General features: G+C 31.9%; 1 protein-coding gene across 2 annotated transcripts in view; it reads left to right on the top strand.

The window, feature by feature from the left end:
• The window catches only part of Sema5c (Semaphorin 5c), a 36,188-nt gene that overhangs the window by 2,836 nt on the left and 15,008 nt on the right, over positions 1 to 18,344 (top strand). The gene's annotated exons all lie outside the window — the stretch shown is intronic.

The raw sequence follows: 18,344 nt of genomic DNA, 5'->3' as shown, positions 1-18,344 counted from the left end.
ATCTGATTGAAATTTAATTGAAAAATTGATATGATTTAAACATTGCACCAACATATATTAATAAGCTTGTTTAGATTAGATTGTTGGGAATGTTATGAGGTTATATAGTTAACAAGAGAGAATTGTTTTAATTATTATAACGCTAACGTCGAGTTTAAATAATGGTAAAGATAATATAAACGTATTTCAGAAACGTAAGACTTTAGTTTATGTGTTTACATGTTCGATGCGTGTCGTTTCAGACAAGATAATATGTTCGGGAGAAGACAGATTCATAAAGTCAACAAAGAAGATGTATAGGTACCTATTCGTCTGGAGTAATTGATAACCGGTCAATCACCTAAAAGTCTGGAAGTATATATACTTTAAATCAAAATAAATTATCTAAACTATTTCTTAGGATGCATGATCTAGTTAAATATTCGTATTATACGGTGTGTTTTAATTTTTTTATAACATCTTTATTAGATACGCTTAGTACAATCTTAATTATTATTATTACAATTAATTTATTACTACTTTTCCTATGTGCTTGGATTAATTAACAAGCAAGACGAGTACGAGAAAATACATCAGTATGTATTCCTCAATTATAAAATTATAATTATTTATTAATTATTAACTTATAGCTATAGTTTGCACTAATAATACACACTAAATGTTCACACAAGTTCGTATGGTTTTGTTCGTTTCAGTCTCCTGACATCCTGTGCGCTGTCCAGCAATTGTATTGCTTCCACGTTAGAATGATTTAGTAATCTTCTTTCGTGTTTCAAGGCGAAATCCTGCACAACTTCGCAAATCCATTTGATTTCCAGGTCATTGTGCAGTTCTTCATTGGTTACATAGCGATAGGCATTGGTAATCAATCGAAGAATCTTATTTTGACAGCGCTGTATGACTAACTGATTTGAATATTTAGTGCAACCCCATATTTGCACCCCATAGGTCCAAATTGGCTTTATAATTGTATTATAGATCAACCTCTTTGATTTTAGATCAAGTTGGGAGTATCTTCCGACTAACCAGTATAGTTGTTTTATTTTGGTTCTAATGTGTTTTGCTTTTTGTCTAACGTGATGCTATGTTTTAAATAACAACGTGAGTTTAAGTAGGCAGTCATTTTTTGGGGGTTATGTAGGACGCCATGTAGTAAGAATTAAACATATTTTTTTTATTTCAACGTGGGTATTCGACAACAATTAGTATTTCGTAGTTTATTTTGATGTAATCTAACATAAAAAATAATTAATAGTCTAATATAAAAATAATTTAATGATTTATTTCAATATACAAACATTATGTTTATAAAAAGATACATGTATACTCAGTGTTGGATTCCTTCAGTATAGTATTCCTTTGAGGATTTTCTGGACATGAAACACATTTCTAACATATGAAATTTTACGTCAAACACAAATATCAACATAGATGTAAACTTTTTTTTGTATATTTTAAAGTCTCCTTTTACCAACGAGGGTTTATCTGGACTGGATCTACAGTTTAACGTGGGCTCGAACCGACTGGCCAGTGACCAACTTAGAAATCATCCCAGAAGACATCCGGTCTTACCCAGCCTGCTTACTGGCGTGACTGGGATCATTTTCCTTGTCGGATTTTGCACTCTTGCCTAACGACAACCACAAATATTAAACAAACACAGACATAAATTTACCAACATGCCCCAGCAGAATTCGAACCCGCGACTTTCGCAACAGTAGGATATCCGTCCTGTCGCCTTTACCACTGCGTCAACCAACTTTATTTGCTCTACCTCTAAATATCCTATATATTTCCATGGAAGGATAAATCAGGTCAGAATAAAAACGTTTGTGTTTTTTTCTTAAATTTAATCAATTAAATGTCAAGGTACAAGAGAAATATAAATCTTCACTCATCTTTATATTTTTTATCGTAAATAATATCCTTATTGACTGCAAAATAGATATAAAAAATTGATCAGGTGGTTTCATTATGTTGTCTACAATCTTAACACGTTAATTTGTCAAACACAAATATCAACATAGATGTAAACTTTTTTTTGTATATTTTAAAGTCTCTATTTACCAACGAGGGTTTATCTGGACTGGACCTACAGTTTAACGTGGGCTCGAACCACGGTCTTCGGCATTAAGCTTACCGACTGGCCAGTGACCAACTTAGAAATCATCCCAGTAGACATCCGGTCTTACCCAGCCTGATTACTGGCGTGACTGGGATCATTTTCCTTGTCGGATTTTGCACTCTTGCCTAACGACAATCACAAATATTAAACAATCACAAACATACATTTACGACCATGCCCCAGCAGAATTCGAACCCGCGACTATCGCAACAGTAGGAGATCCGTCCTGTCGCCTTTACCACTGCGTCAACCAACTTTATTTGCTCTACCTTTAAATATCCTATATATTTCCATGGAAGGATAAATCAGGTCAGAATAAAAACGTTTGTTTGTTTTTTCTTAAATTTAATCAATTAAATGTCAAAGTACAAGAGAAATATAAATCTTCACTCATCTTTATATTTTTTATCGTAAATAATATCCTTATTGACTGCAAAATAGATATGAAAAATTGATCAGGTGGTTTCATTATGTTGTCTACAATCTTAACACGTTAATTTGTCCTTCACTTATATAAAAATACAAAGTCATGATCATTCAGGTCTCTATACGACCGTAATTTTTCTCCCTGATTCAGATTGACAGTTTTAGTTATATTTCAATAGACAGCTAAATGAATGGTGCGTTTCGCTTCGTATTTGTTTTGTTTTATGCCGTTTTGTAAAATACTCGTGACTATGAAATAGTTTACGCTCATTCCAATAGACACTTGGAATAAATTAAAACCGATTTTGTGCTTAGGTGCACTTGGAAATAAGAAAAATCGACTAATTATAGCGACGTCCTTGCAACTAGTGTCTTTCGCGCTAAATTTCTAGATACAAGACAGTATTTTTGCGTTTATAACTCAACAAAATCTTTAATTAAAACATCAAACCTTTCAGTTATCAATAATTAGTTGATATAAAGCGTTAAATAACGTTAGACATATCCCTGTATCTTGTAAAAACATAATAATTGTTGAAATATAAAAAGAAATAATTTTAAATATGTTTTGTGTCATATCTTAATACCAATTAAAACCAGTTACGTCAACAACTAATTATTTTATACGCTAATTAATTATTTTATTACGAATAGGCAGTATTAATATATCTCCTTTTATTGTTTACAAGCAAAATAAAGGGGATATTTTTATTTGGCACTTTTATGATTATTAATTATTTGAAATTCCTCTCGAGATTTATTTGACGTGCTTCTTTTCTTTGTCCGTTTCTTTCTGTTCTCGCTCTCTTTCTCTACCATCTTAAATCGCATCTGTTTAGGCAGATGTTTGGCATGTGCCTCAAATTATAGAGTTAGGTATTCCAACTACCGGTCAGTTTTAGAATTAAAATTTATGAACGGATGTGTCTTTTTAAAGGCACTTTGTCGGAATCAAAGAACCTTTTTATCTTATTATATTTTGAATGATCATTTTATGGTTATAGAGCTGTTAACCGTTATCACTTTTTATGAAGCTATCCATCGATTTATAGTCACGTGACTGTAAAGACAGTTACACTTCCTAATTATATGTTTTCTTTGAATGCTGATGACAAGTGGTGGCCGCTTTTATATGTGTCATAAATTATAGGTCACTAACCTGTACTATATTAAATAAATCCTGCCTCACCATGGTTTTTTTGTAAGCTGGAAGCACTGTACCTGTCAAATTTTAACTTGATCTTCCATTTACCGTCTTTATATTTGATGTTTTCGTTTAATACACCTTTTTTATATCTTACATTAGGTATATCCAAGTTAAAAATTATTTATACTATTGAAGATAAAGTTAGGAATAACAGTTATAATACAAATTCGTGTGGTTTGGTCGGCTTCAATATCTTGATTTCCTGCTTGTTATCCAGTAGCTGTATTACTTCTTCACTGTCGTGATTCTTGTTTCAAGTCAAAATTTGAAATAACTTCATCAATTCATATGATTTCGAGGTTACCTTGCAGCTATATAACGATAAGCATTGATAATTAATCGAAGAATTTTGTTTTGGCAGCGTTAGATTATTAGCTGGTTTGATATTTTACTGCAACCCCATATTTGAATCCCAAAAATTCAAAAAATAATTGACTGATAAGCCAATCTTTTTAGGCCCTAATTAGTACCGCAACTTTGATTTTTGAGTGTGATCTGCTATGCTTTTGTTTAATGTGTTGTTAAAGACAATTTTGTGTCCTGAAAAAAGTATTGAACAAAGGGTTTTGCTCTAGATGTTGTGTTAGTAATTCAATCAACATAAAACTGAGAAATATCCTGAACATCATTTCATATTCTCGGACGGCTCTAAGTGCAATGATTACGTGGGAGGCCTCTCGTTTCATCGATTGTATTGACCTGATCTCAGTACAAGATATGCAAGACAACCGATTAGTTATCGCCTCCGATTCAATGAGCTCCTTAAACTGGCTCCAACCATATCTACCTCTACACCCGCTAGGAGCGCTTATCCGTGAACTAACCTCTAAATTGGAAAGAAGCGGCAAAACCATCACCTTTATGTGGCTCCCTTTTCACTCTGGGATGTTTGAAAATAAAAAAGTGGATTACTTAGCCAAGAACAGGGAAGAATCACTTACGAAAAACTTCCTCTTCTGGAGTAGAGATATGAAGCACCACTCTACTACTATCTTTAGACATCTAGACCAACTCAGATGGGATTTAACAGAACACAACAAGCTTTGGGAGGTGAAAAAGGAATATTACCAGGGCCTTAACACCACTAACACAACCAGATGCAACTTAAGCTTATTCTCGCGTATCAGAATTGGTCTCTGCAAACTGACCCATGAGTTTCTCATTAAGAGAAGAAGTCCACCACTGTGCTTCGAATGTGGTTTCTCACTGTCTATAGTGAGACCAGTGTCTTAGGCTGGAGAATCTGGACAAGCTGATTAATTTTCTAACCGTAACAGGACTGCTACTATAATATAACAGTGTGCATCTATGTAATATCATGCATGTTCGTTTACATTTTTTGTATCTTGTATCCTTATCAGGGTCATAGGTTGTGCGAACATTGTACTGTAGCATTCATCTATTCATGCATCTGTATGCTTTTATATATTTTACTTGTCATCTTGCAATATTGTCCTACACATTTAACTCTAGACTTTATATTCCGACCATGTATTTATATTGTATAGTTCAGGAAGCCGATGGATCTATAATAAATAAATAAACGTTGTACTTGAAACGAAATATATATATATTAAGGATTTAAGAGTACTGTAAACTACTAAGTTCCAGCTGACGTTTATACTCTCTGCATCTGTTTTGAGTTACAACCCATGTAGATTAAATTAAATTCATCTCTACATTCCATACGAAATTTGCATATTTTTAAATAAAAAATTATGTACGACACAAACAATACAGTAAGGAAAAAAAGTTCAAGGTACTCACCAAGGTTGATTTTTATTAATACCAATCAATAGCAAATACTCAAACTTAATTGCTTATGGCAAGATATGAATAATGCCATTGTATAGTTTGTATAATGATTACAATGAAACCAGATTAGTACAGATTATTATTTATATAATAATAAAGTTGCAAGTCGAGGAGAAATTAAATACCAACTAATTATCGAGTTTTATGACGCCGTGAATTCTATTAATCAAAATTTAAATGCCGTAAAAGTTAACGTTGAGCTATAACAAATCGTTTTGTGAACCGGAAGAAAGCCAGACCAAACGTGCTTTCTCATCTAATCTCTCTCTTTTTTTCTTCAACTGAAAATCGTATCACCAAAAAAAACAGAAATAAACTCCGAATATATCTAATTCGGATTTATATCGGCTCTTCCCCGCACATAAATGGATTTAAGCACGTTAGCGACACGTTTGAGGTTAGCCGAAGATTCTACCAGTTCGGCTTTCTAAGAAGAAGAAATCTTTTATGTCTTAGTGTCAGTATTGTCGGTCGAAGAATTCCTGTGTGTAAAATAAATATGTTGTTTTTAATGTTTCTATGGATGGTGGCGGTGTCTAGAAAAAATGTCGGCCATTACGGATACGTGCAAATTCTCAGAACCTCTTCATTTTTATCTTTAATGATCTTATTCGCCACAGGCAACAAGTTTTTTTATGTAAAACAGTTGCTTGTACTTAGAAAAAAATACAATTAGTTGATGTTTTCTATTTAAAATGTGTCATAACCATCAGAAAATTCGTCATAGCATGTTAAGAACTTCTTTTTATTCGTTTTTCTTCGTTAAATAATAGTATGGTATCTATGTTTAAGGGGTGATGTCCTTTTCCTTAATTAACAACAACGATATAAAAGTTTTGATTTCTTTACTACGTATTTATTGACATTTCACTAGTAAGTCATCGATTATTGATCTATCTGAAATCAAAACTCCCAATTTATTAAGCTGTGACTACAACATGAACTACAATAATTCGAAAATATAGAAAACAAACATGTTCTCGAAAATTTATTTTGTTATTTTGCAAATTCTATGGTTATTTTGCAAATTCTATGGTTATGTTTCTAGTGATTTTGAAATATTTATATTATTATCATTTTTATCTTTAATGATCTTATTGGCCACCGCCAGCAAATTTATTCACGCAAAACAGTTGATACTATAAAGAAAAAATTCAAATAGTTGATGTTTTCTATTTAAAATGTATAATAACTATCAAAAAATTCGTCATAGCGTGTTAAGAACTTCTTTTTGTTTGTTTTTCTTCGTTAAATAATGATATGGTATCTATGTTTAAGGGGTGATGTTGTTTTTCTTAATTAACAACAACGATATAAAAGTTTCCATTTCTTTACTGTATATTTATTGAAATTTCATTAGTAAATCATCGATTATTGACTTATTTGAAATCAAAATTCGGAATTTCTGAAGCTACGCCTACAACATGAACCACAATAATTCGAAAATTAATTTTCAAAATTACATAAGTTTGATTTTATTTTGAATGAATATATATACATTTCTGCCTCGCTGTTCTACCCTTGGAAAATATAAACACATACATATAAAATATATAATACATATAAAATTAACTGTTCCAAGTAATTATTTCCGTCCTTTCCTATCTTACAACTTATATAGACAAGAATTCGTACATCTGCGTCTGGTATCACGAACAATCGATCCGTGCATTGGACTGAAAATAGTAATTACTATCTTCAGTCGCTATTTCTTTGATTATCGACTATTTCGACTGTTTTCAGTCGATAGTTCCCATTACTAAAACTAACTTTCTTGACGATTTAGAAACAAACCTAACACTATTTAGTATCTACGAAACACACACATATGCTAATAATTCATCTCAATATCACTATCAAAACGTTTTTTTAACAACTTCTATCGTGATAATTTAAATTTTTGGCGGTCCAAAGCAAGATTAAAATTTCAAATCAATATATTTATTCATTTAATGTTGAGTTACGAATATTAAATAGTACCATAGTGGGTGGTATCTCTTCTATATCTGATACTATTCATATTAATCAGGTATTCGATTTCATCTCTATAGTATTCCTCCTACCTTCGACATTTACTTCACACGTGCTTTAATGAGGATGACTCACAAAATTTAAGAAAACATCAAAAAGACCACTGATGAAATGATACAAGCCCTTTTAAAGGGGCTATTAATTATTTATTTATATATAGGTACGGTTGAAAATCTTATTCGTTAAAAATAATATAATTTAATGATAATGAGAGTCGCATCTCGTTTTCGAACATGTATTTAATGAGATTCGTATGAGGACTATCTCGTTAATTAAATTTAAAAAATGACCAATAATTATGTAAAGATATCCGTTTTAAATACCATTTAAAACTATTTTGAGTTGTGCTATACATAAAGGAAGGAAATTAAAAGGTAATTTGTAAATAAAACTATATGTTTTCATCGGACATAGTAATAAATATAATTTCAGTAAAATACTCAAGGTGAAATCGACTATTGTTTTTAGAGTAATGCGTTTATATCGAGATAAAAGCTAAAACAACATTCATTACGATAACCAGGAAATGAAAAATGATTTTTCAGTAAAAGATTTAAATAACCTTGCGTTGTAAAAATCTTTAACATATTTTATACTTCTTCACATAATTTGAATAAATTATTTAACGAAAGATTTGTAATGTATATTTCGTGACTGATTTTCACGTTTCGTAGCTAAATATTTACGTGTTTCGAAGCAAAACGAAGAAAATTCTATCTTCGATACAAGAAAAATCAACTTGTTAATATGGACTGTCCTAGAAATAATACACATACTTGTGCATTAGGATAATTCCATAAATGCAATAAGAAACTTACCAAATTCTTCGGAGTTGCTTTGGCGTTTGGTAGGAACAAGTAATTGCTTACGTAATATATAAACAGATATAAACATTTTTTATATTATTACATCTGCAATTTATACTTAGTACAATCTTAATTTACAAATTAATGTTTAGGGTAAACGATATGGCCCGGTGAATGGAGGTAGAACGAAATGAAACAGTGGTGTTTACATTATGTGACCGTTATTTATTGGCAATATAAAAAATGTAGAAAATATAAAATATATAAAACGGGTGGCAGCGGTGTTACCTGGAGACGAGGCTTGGGCAGTCGATGGTGGCACGTCTAAACCAAACGATGGTCGGTTACTGAATCCTCGAAATACCCTTCAATAACATCCCAGATAAACGTCTCGGGGTTGCTAGCGATTCGTTATCGTGTTCTAGTTGTCGCTGCTGGTACCCCGCCCGTGTTCAACATCTGGGATTATATTTCTGGGTACTTTGTTAACCGTTATTCCAGGATGTAAAATTCGACATGCCTCAAGGTCGCTACAAATGTATTATTACTGTAATTTTTTAATATAATATATAATTTAATGTCTATGTCTCCTTTTTACCAGCGAGGGTTTATCTGGACTGGAGATTGGACTTTAACGTGGTCTCCAAACCACGGTCCTCAGCATTAAGCCTACCGACTGGCGAGTGACCAACTTCAGAAATCATCCCAGAAGACATCCGGTCTTACCCAGCCTGGTTACTGGCGTGACTGGGATCATATTCCTTGTCGGATTTTACACTCTTGCCTAAAGACAATCACAAATGTTAAACAATCAGAAACATAAATTTACGACCATGCCCCAGCAGGATTCGAACCCGAGGCTATCGCAACAGTAGGAGGAGGACCGTCCTGTCGCCGTTACCACTGCGTCAACCAAGCCGGCTCACTACTGTTCTGTTGTACTTGCATTAAAATACAAGCAAGGCAAGTACGGGATTAATACATCAGTATGTACTTACCAAATTAAAATAAAACTAAACTACTTAAACTAAAGTTTAAATACACTTATACAGTAAACAAGTCCGTGTGGTTTTGTTCGCTCCAATCTTCTCATTTCTTGCGTGCTCTCCACAGTAGCTGTATTGCTGTATTCATGTCGACGATGGTTGGCTCGTTGGTTACAGTTTCCTGCTTTTTTATTTTAATTTACTCATAGCCAGATTTTTTCTCACATATATTTTGTCTCGTTGGAATCGCAGTTTCTTCAAGTTTTTTTTATTTTCAATGGCAGATGGCTTTGGAAAGTTTTCAGTTTTGTTGAGTTGTCTTAATCATTCTAAATAGATGAAATGATAAACATAATTCATAAATATGTGAAGATTGTGAATTAATTTAAAGGATTTGTTCATAATTTAAATCAGTAAAAACTACTGTTGAATGTCTTTGTCCTAAAAGCTGGGATATGAGATCATAGTAATTGGTGCCTTTAAGTCGAGTATTGAAAGAAAATTGGCGATGGTGAGGTTTATGTGCTCGAACATATTTAAAATCCGCTTAAATTCTCCTACTCCGCATTTCATATCCATCAGACATATATTCCTGCCATCTCATTTAGTTGATTAAAACCATTTTTACTACAGATTTTCTACTAACACTTAAAAATAATCACGTACACAATTTTCAAGATTAATTAACGCTACTTAAAATATATTTTATGTTTATGCCCTCGTATATCTGATAGCAACTCGATAATTTACATCTATAACAGAACGCTTAATGTATTTATTTAGTACCAACATCTTACTCAATGTTTTTTATGTTTACTTTCATGGTTCGCTCATGTTAAAAACAGATATACGTGGCGTTGGAATCTTTTTCTTCCTCATCCTCTTGATATAGTAAGGCATTAAGATTTTATCTGTTCGATATTTAATCAACTTCATAACTAACAAGATCCTTACAAATTTGGTGTGAATTCTGTTGCAAGAAGGAAAGGTAAATAATTCCAGGCAATTTGTACGCCATTACAAGATAGTATAAATAGATTGTTGTGGGTGGAGATTTTCGCAATACGAATGGAAAAAATGGCTTTACGTAATTTTGAATTTACAAACACAGAGCCCACTGTGGTTTTTTTTACTGTATTGTTTACCCAAAATCAGGCTAGTCAAGGTAAAAAACTAATAATACTGAAACTCCATCTATCAAAACTAGTTATACATATACATATTTTGTACATATATTATACATATTTTGAAGGCATAAAAGGTCAATTGAAAAGTCCCCGGCGTACCATAGTAAAACACATTTTTTGCCAACTTTTTTTTAATTCAAAATAATTCCCTTGAAGGGTGATACACTGATTATAGCGACCCTGCAACTTCTCGATACCATTTTTGTAGTACCATTTGTCCTTTGCTTCAAAATAGGCCTCAGTTTCGGTGATCATCTTTTCATTCGACGAAAATTTCTTCCCAGCGAGCATTCCTTTGAGATCTAAGAAAATGAAATAGTCGCTGAGGGCAAAATATGGAGAATATAGTGGATGGATTTTTGCCATCGTTTTTACTGAATGGTGACACGGTGCATTGTCTTGGTGAAGCAGCATTTTCTTTTTCTTCAAATGCGCCCGTTTTCGGCGATTTCGTCCTTCAAAGGGTCCAATAACGCTACGTAATAGTCGCTGTTGATGGTCCTTCCTGTTTCAAGGTAGTCAATTAAAAATTATTCCATGCGCATCCCAAAATACAGACGCCATAACATTGCCAGCCGACTGTTGCGTTTTCTCACGCTTTGGAGCAGGTTCATTGTGTGCAGTTCACTCGGATGACTGTCGATTGAACTTCGGAGTGAAATGATGGAGCCGTGTTTCATCCATTGTCACATATCGACGCAAAAACTCAGGTTTATTACACTTGATCATCTTCAAACACTCCTCCGAATCATCAACTCGTCGTTGTTTTTGGTCAAAAGTGAGCTCGTGCGGCACCCACTTTGCCCAGATCTTTCTCATGGCCAAATATTCTTGTATGATATGATGTACACGTTCATTTGATATCTTTAGAGTGTCTGCTATTTCATTCAATTTTAATTTATGGTCATTCAAAATTATTTTGTGAATTTTTTCATCCGTAACAACCTTTTTTTGGGCGTCCACTGCGTTCACCGTCTTCGGTGCTCATTTTATCACGTCTAAACTTAGCATCCAATCAAACCAATCGTTTATGGTTAATTTTCCTGGGGAAGTATCCGGAAACTCGGCATCAAGCCAAGTTTTTGCTTCAACTGTATTTTTGCATTCAAAAAGCAATATTTTATCAACACGCTGCTAACTAAAAACATATGGATTTAATTCTAGTAGCGCCATCTATTTGTCAGGCCGGGAACTTTTCAACTGACCTGTTAGTTTAAAATATTCATACTACAACAATATCTGACTAATATACCAGGTTTACCGGAAAATCATTACCATTTTTTTTGTAGAAATTTCTACATAATTTTCAGGAAAATAGAAAAGCGTATTTATTCAAAGTATTGGTCGTTTGATTGTATACATCTTGCCCATCGTTCAGGCACTTTATGTATGCCATCCCAAAAAAATCGTTTGTCCTTTGAGCAAAACCATTGATCGATCAATTTTCTAACTTCTTCGAAATTGATCAAGTGCTGGTCTGCAAACGCGTGTCCCATTGATTGCGAAAAGTTGATAGTCGGTCGGGGCAAAGTCTGGAGTGTACGATGAGTGCGATATGTTCCATCCAAATGCTTTTAACGCTTCCTTGGCCGGTCTTGTTTTATGAGTAAACTACTCTAATCAGACACAGAACATTGTCTTGTGACCAAAATAATTTAGCGTTGGAGTTGATCATACCTTTGAGACAATGTTTCACAGACGATCTTTCGATTTTCTATTTGACACATATGTCAATAAAATGACGTATGTATTAAATAATAATATTGCATACTCTCCAGTACACCTGATTGATAAGAGATTTAAAATAATTCAACTACAATAGTAGGTAGCAATAGTTTAAATTTTTTTATAGCCCTAACCTAAAAATCAATCAATTTTATGTCGGATTTTCTACTTTTACCTGAGACAAGTGTCACAGTATGAAACTTATACAACAATAAAGAGAACAGGGGTTTTGGTACGACCTTTTTCGTACCAAAAACAGGCATAAATAAACGTTTTTGCCCACGCTTAATAATCAATTTTATTACCATATACACTTAGAGTGGTCACAAACGTAATAAAATATCACAAATCATTCATTTTTACCAAAGCATAACGAGCTGAAAATAACTTAATTGTATTGCACCGTACAAAACACCAGTACCCATTACAAATTTATTACGAATTTAATGTGTTATAACTGTCCATATAAAGGAAACAAAAACGATATGTATAATATGTCCAGACTTATTTATAATAACGTTAAAAAATAAAAGATAAATATCAAGAGACTCTTATTGTGTCCTACTTAACACAGTACCCATTCTCGATGTAGAATTAAACAAAAGACCGTATTAAAATTCTGAAAGACGTCTTGACAGGAGGCTTATTGAATTTTAAATTTTATTTTTATATATTCCTAGTCGTTTCGAATACAAGTAGACAGTACCCGGTCAGTTTTTCTCTGCTTCTCCGTAGGTAGAAAAAGGTACCTGAATAGTCCAACGATAAAGTTATTTATTAGATCTTTAACTGTCTCTATAGGGAGTTTTCGAAAATCGTTTTTTTTTCCTTGTTTGTGTCTTTGAACAACCTTGAAAATTGTATGGCTTTTTTTATTTTTATTTTAAAAGCTGTTTAGTTAAAAAAATTAGTTAAGTTAAATATAATTTTACTAACTATTCGTTTTGTAGACGTTTACCAGGTGTGTCGGTAATTACCTGCCGGTTATTGTAACATATTTCACTAGTCATAAGTATGCAATATTATGATTTGATGCAAATGTTATTTTATTCTATTGGTATTAACCACCAAACCAAAAAAATTAAGTTAATCCAAAATTACAGCGAATTAGTTTTATAATATTTTGAAAATGTTGAATTTTATGCCTGGAAACGTGCATTACTTTTTTTTTATTCAACCACCAAAACAAGTGAATCGTGGTTTCGACAATTCTAATATGATAAATTCATTTTTTGATTCATTGGTACCTCAACAGTGTTCGAAGATGAGAAATTCCATGGATCCTATTGAAAGAAGATGTGGCCCAAGAAACGATTCACGACCAATTACAAGCAATGGAGAAAATCCCATATAGTTACGGATGATGAAACGTGGATTTATTTTGAAAAACCTAAGCGCAAAAAAACCATGGTTGTCACCTGGTGAAGCCAGCCGATCGACTGCAAGGCGAAATCATTTTGGTCGGAAGACAATGCTCTGTGTTGTCTGTTGAACAAAAGTGTGAACTGTTGAAACCTGGTGAAACAGTTAATAGTAATCGCTACCGACAACAAATGATCAATTTGAACCATGCATCGATCGAAAACATCCAGAATGGACACGAAGATACGGTAAAGTGATTTTACAACACGATAACGCCGATACATAATGTACAACCGATCAAGGAAGCGTTGAAAGCACTTGCATGGTACATATTATTGCACCCGCCATACTCTCTAGACCTTGCCTCGTCCGATTATTAGTTTTTCTCATTATTAGGACAGACGCTTGAAAAGCAGCACTTTGTCAGTTTCGAAGAAGTTATAAAATGGCTCATTGAATAGTTTTGCTCAAAGGACAAACAGTTTCTTTGAGATGGCATCCATAAAGTGCCTGAGAGATTGGTAAGATGTATAGAATCATATGACCAATACTTTGAATAAATAAATGGTTCCATATTCTTGAAAATTGTGTGTTTTTTTAAGAAACAGGTGCATATGATATGCTGAAAAATGCATTTATTTTAGAAGCGTTCACATTAAGCTCAGTGAAGTTATAAGGAAATTTGCAGCATGATAATTCTCAACAAGTCTCATACAGCAAAACTAGTCAAAGAAGTGTTGAAATCACTTGAGAAGTTTTATCGCACCCACCATAGTCTCCAAACCTGGCTCCATCCGACTACCACCTTTTCTCATCGAAGAAGCTATTTTTTAAAGCTTTAGATCAAAGGAGAGATGGGCAAATGTATAGAATCAAATGACCAGTACTTTGAACAAATAAAATGTAACTATCTGTGTGAATAAAACAGCTATTTGTATGAATTAATAAAAAAAGATTAAACTATAACAATGTGGTTTTGATTTTAATGTCACCCAGACAAGGTGCATGTTATGGATCCAGTTATTTTCTTTTTCCCAAATATGTAAAATTTCTCTGGTATCATTAAAATGCGGTGGACTTTCTTTTTATCCCATATACGTTGCCGCTCTCATAGTGTAAACGTATCAACTAAACAAACGTAAAGTATTCGAAAATTATAAAAGTAATCCTTATTGATTTACTTGATGGAGGTAGTAAAACTATCGGGCGTGTACAGAATAGAACGAAAATAGTTAGTCGATCGGACTTAATAAATATAGGAAACCATTTAGATAATTGAAAACTTTATACATAGGCGAAAATATTTGTTTATTCGTTATTTAAAAAATGAATTTTACAGTTTTAATTATATAATGGAGTTTGGTTACAGACAAGATGATAAGAAATGTAATCCTCGAATGATTAAATGTCGTAAGATAATATCAAAAGCATCGAAGCTGACACGTATCTTTGAATACAGTATTATCCCCAGAATAGAACAAAATCAATAAACACATGATTTTATAGCGTGATGCTTTGATGAAACTAGAACGGCTTTAATGACATATAAAACCCTATCATGTTATTAAATCTCTGCCTGTTAAACAGCAGTTACTTCATTAAAGCCAATTTTTCAAAAAAAAGGCAAACTCTCCATCCGATTTTGAATCGTTATGAATGTGTATATAATGGAAATATTTTCTATTATATATCGTAAAAAGAATGTACCATTTTAATCTGAAATAAAAACTAAATTATAGACAAATTTTATTATTAAAACGTCATCATCATTAACTTGGTTGTTGTTAATTCGCAGGTTTTCAACATGAAAATATTTCTTTGTCACATAATGAGTTACAATATAATGACATCATTAACATGTCTTAATGAGTCTTTGATATCCTCGAGTAATTTTGCTAGTCTTAACAAATTTTCTATTTTTTTTTTGACTAGCGACATCTGTTTGTGAAAATGCGAGCTATAAATGTAAACAACTGTTAAACCATTTAATCTAACTGTCAAATTTGATGGTTTTGACATTTCTCTAGATAAAATAACAGTTTTCTATTTAGTATTATTGAGTTATTCAATGTATATAAACGCTAATAACTAATAAGATATATGCAACTACTTGCACGTCTACTTTTTGAAGTTATTTTTCTTTACATTATCATTATTGGTTAACAAATATTGTGCGGTATTGTTTTTCAAAGTATTGCTAATCTAAACTGTGGCTAATCCAGGAAACTAATAATTAAGCACCTTTGCATAAGTTAATGTAACATCAATAAGAATCATTTTGTAGTTGTAGTTTAATATAATAATATCATAAGCCAATTGAATATGACAGTATAGTTGCAAAACAGACAAGTTTTAAAGTGAATAAATAGTCAGAAGGTATGCCTCCTCATGCATTTCTGCATTTTTTAAAATATTTTTTCTTAACATTATTATTATTAGTTAACAAATAAATATTGTGCATTATTATTTTTCAAATCGTTGCTAATCGAAGAAGCTAATAATTCAACATATTTGCATAAGTTACTATAAAATCACTAAAAATCAATTTGTAATTGTAGTTTAGTATAATAATAAAGGATCCAGCGGTGCTTAATATAACGATTTAATATCTGATAGATCAATACAGACTCTAGCAGACTAATTTTGAATTAATTGTTATAGTCTCAATTAGGAACTTTAATGTTTGTCATGTAACAATATCGTCCGACAGATATACAGTTTAATACGTGAGGTGATACTATATTGTCTCTCTGTGAATCCATCAATTATGCAACAGGGAATATAAGCATCTCGCTTGTATTAATGTACCAGCTAAGTCAATTAGGGTTTTCCGATTCGGTGCCTCTGGATTTTTTCCAGTTCACCCCAAGAAACAAATTAATAAGATGAGATTCTTTCATTATTTACGGAATTCTTGGAACGTTTAATCAGTTGTAGCAATCTAAAACGTACATTTCATCAAAGTATTTTCCTTGATATTTATTTTATTATTAAATTTAGATTCATATTACTTGCAATAATCATAAAATTATATCTAATAAACACTAAAAAAATATTTCGTAAATTGTAAACATCATTGTCGTATAAAAATGGCTAAATAATGTAATAAAAAAAAACATTTTAAAATAAAATATGCACAAAATTATTACCCTATTACCCGGTTACCCAACAGTTATTACCATGTGTATTGTTTTTTTTTTGGGCTCAGCACCGACTTCAAAATAGTCAGTTCGTAATAGTTAAATAATAGTTAAAATAATATTGTAAATAGATAAATAGGTTTGGGTAGGTATTAAGCGAAATTGTGTATATAGTGGAATATACAACAAATATACACGATTATTATGTACATATTATATATATATATATATATACATATATATATATATATATATATATATATATATATATATATATATATATACATATATACAGCCGAACATAGAACTTCGTCCTTTTTCGAAGTCGGTTAAAAATAAAATGAATTCTATTTGAAACTTAGTGCATTTGTTGTTGATGATTTGGTGTCATTTGACATCACTCAATATTCTCGAACAATGCTTACTGTTAGACATTGGGAATTAATGAATGAATCGACTAAAATTTGATATTATGCAGCTTTCTATTGTGTTCCTTTATAGCCAGGTAATTTGCAAGGAAAAGTTCCATTTTATGTAAACAACTGTGGCAATTTTATCAGTAATTTGCATTAGTTTAAAATGGTAAGCAAACATTTGAATAATTTACGAATGATAGGTTACGTAAAGGTTGTACAGAACATTGGGATTTAAAATACAGATAGCGTTAAGACAAATTAATATTTACTACATTTTATAAACGGCAGATATGATAATATGCCCTCATTTTACAGTTGTAACTCATAATTTTAAAGCAATACGAGATAATAAATGTCAATCAGATAATAAAATGCAAAAAAATACATAACCTACAAAGTTGGTCTTACCAAACATGGGTAAATAATTGTATCACTTCATACTCTTGACCTGATAAGTAATACGATTTCTTTAAATATATACAATATGTTTTAAACCTTATGGTGATGGATTTAGGACGTCCGTTGAAGACCAACATATTTTTTTCTGTTAGTTTTTAGCTAGTTAATACATCAGACTTAAAAAACAGGTCTTAAAAGGTGTCAAACTTTCATGGGATTAGCATTTAATTGACTATCGAAACTGGAGTAGCATTTTCATTAGATTGTAATCTGGTGTGAAACATCATTCTTTTAAAACACGTTTGTTAAGTTATTAACTATAATAGTTTGTAAAACTTGTGCGCTGTTTTAAGTTTGTTGCCCTGATATGAGAATCAACGAGAAACGCATAGAGATAAAAATGTCATCTCTTTTGAATAATGGAGGAGATAGCTGAGAGAATGTCAACACACCTCAGCCAAAGGCATTCCCTTGAAAATTATCATTTGTTGTTTGTTTTCGTTTCTTAGTAACCTATAATTAGACATCTTTTATATAAACGTTTCGAAAAGCAAATATTGGTAGTGTATAAACAGGATAAAATGATACCTGACGACTCAGGTAGATTTTCTTAACTTTAAATGTTACATACTTAACAGGAAATGTTGATATCATTATTTTTCGATATGTTTTTAAATAAAATACATTGTTATTAGTTATTACCGACTAACCTATTATTT

This window comes from Rhynchophorus ferrugineus, unplaced genomic scaffold, assembly GCF_030347505.1.
Source record: "Rhynchophorus ferrugineus isolate W39M unplaced genomic scaffold, kcgeb_rfMv2 rfM5, whole genome shotgun sequence".
Classification (NCBI taxonomy): domain Eukaryota; kingdom Metazoa; phylum Arthropoda; class Insecta; order Coleoptera; family Curculionidae; genus Rhynchophorus; species Rhynchophorus ferrugineus.
The sequence above is the reverse complement of the archived record's forward strand: the minus strand, read 5'-3'. Positions and strand labels throughout refer to the sequence as shown.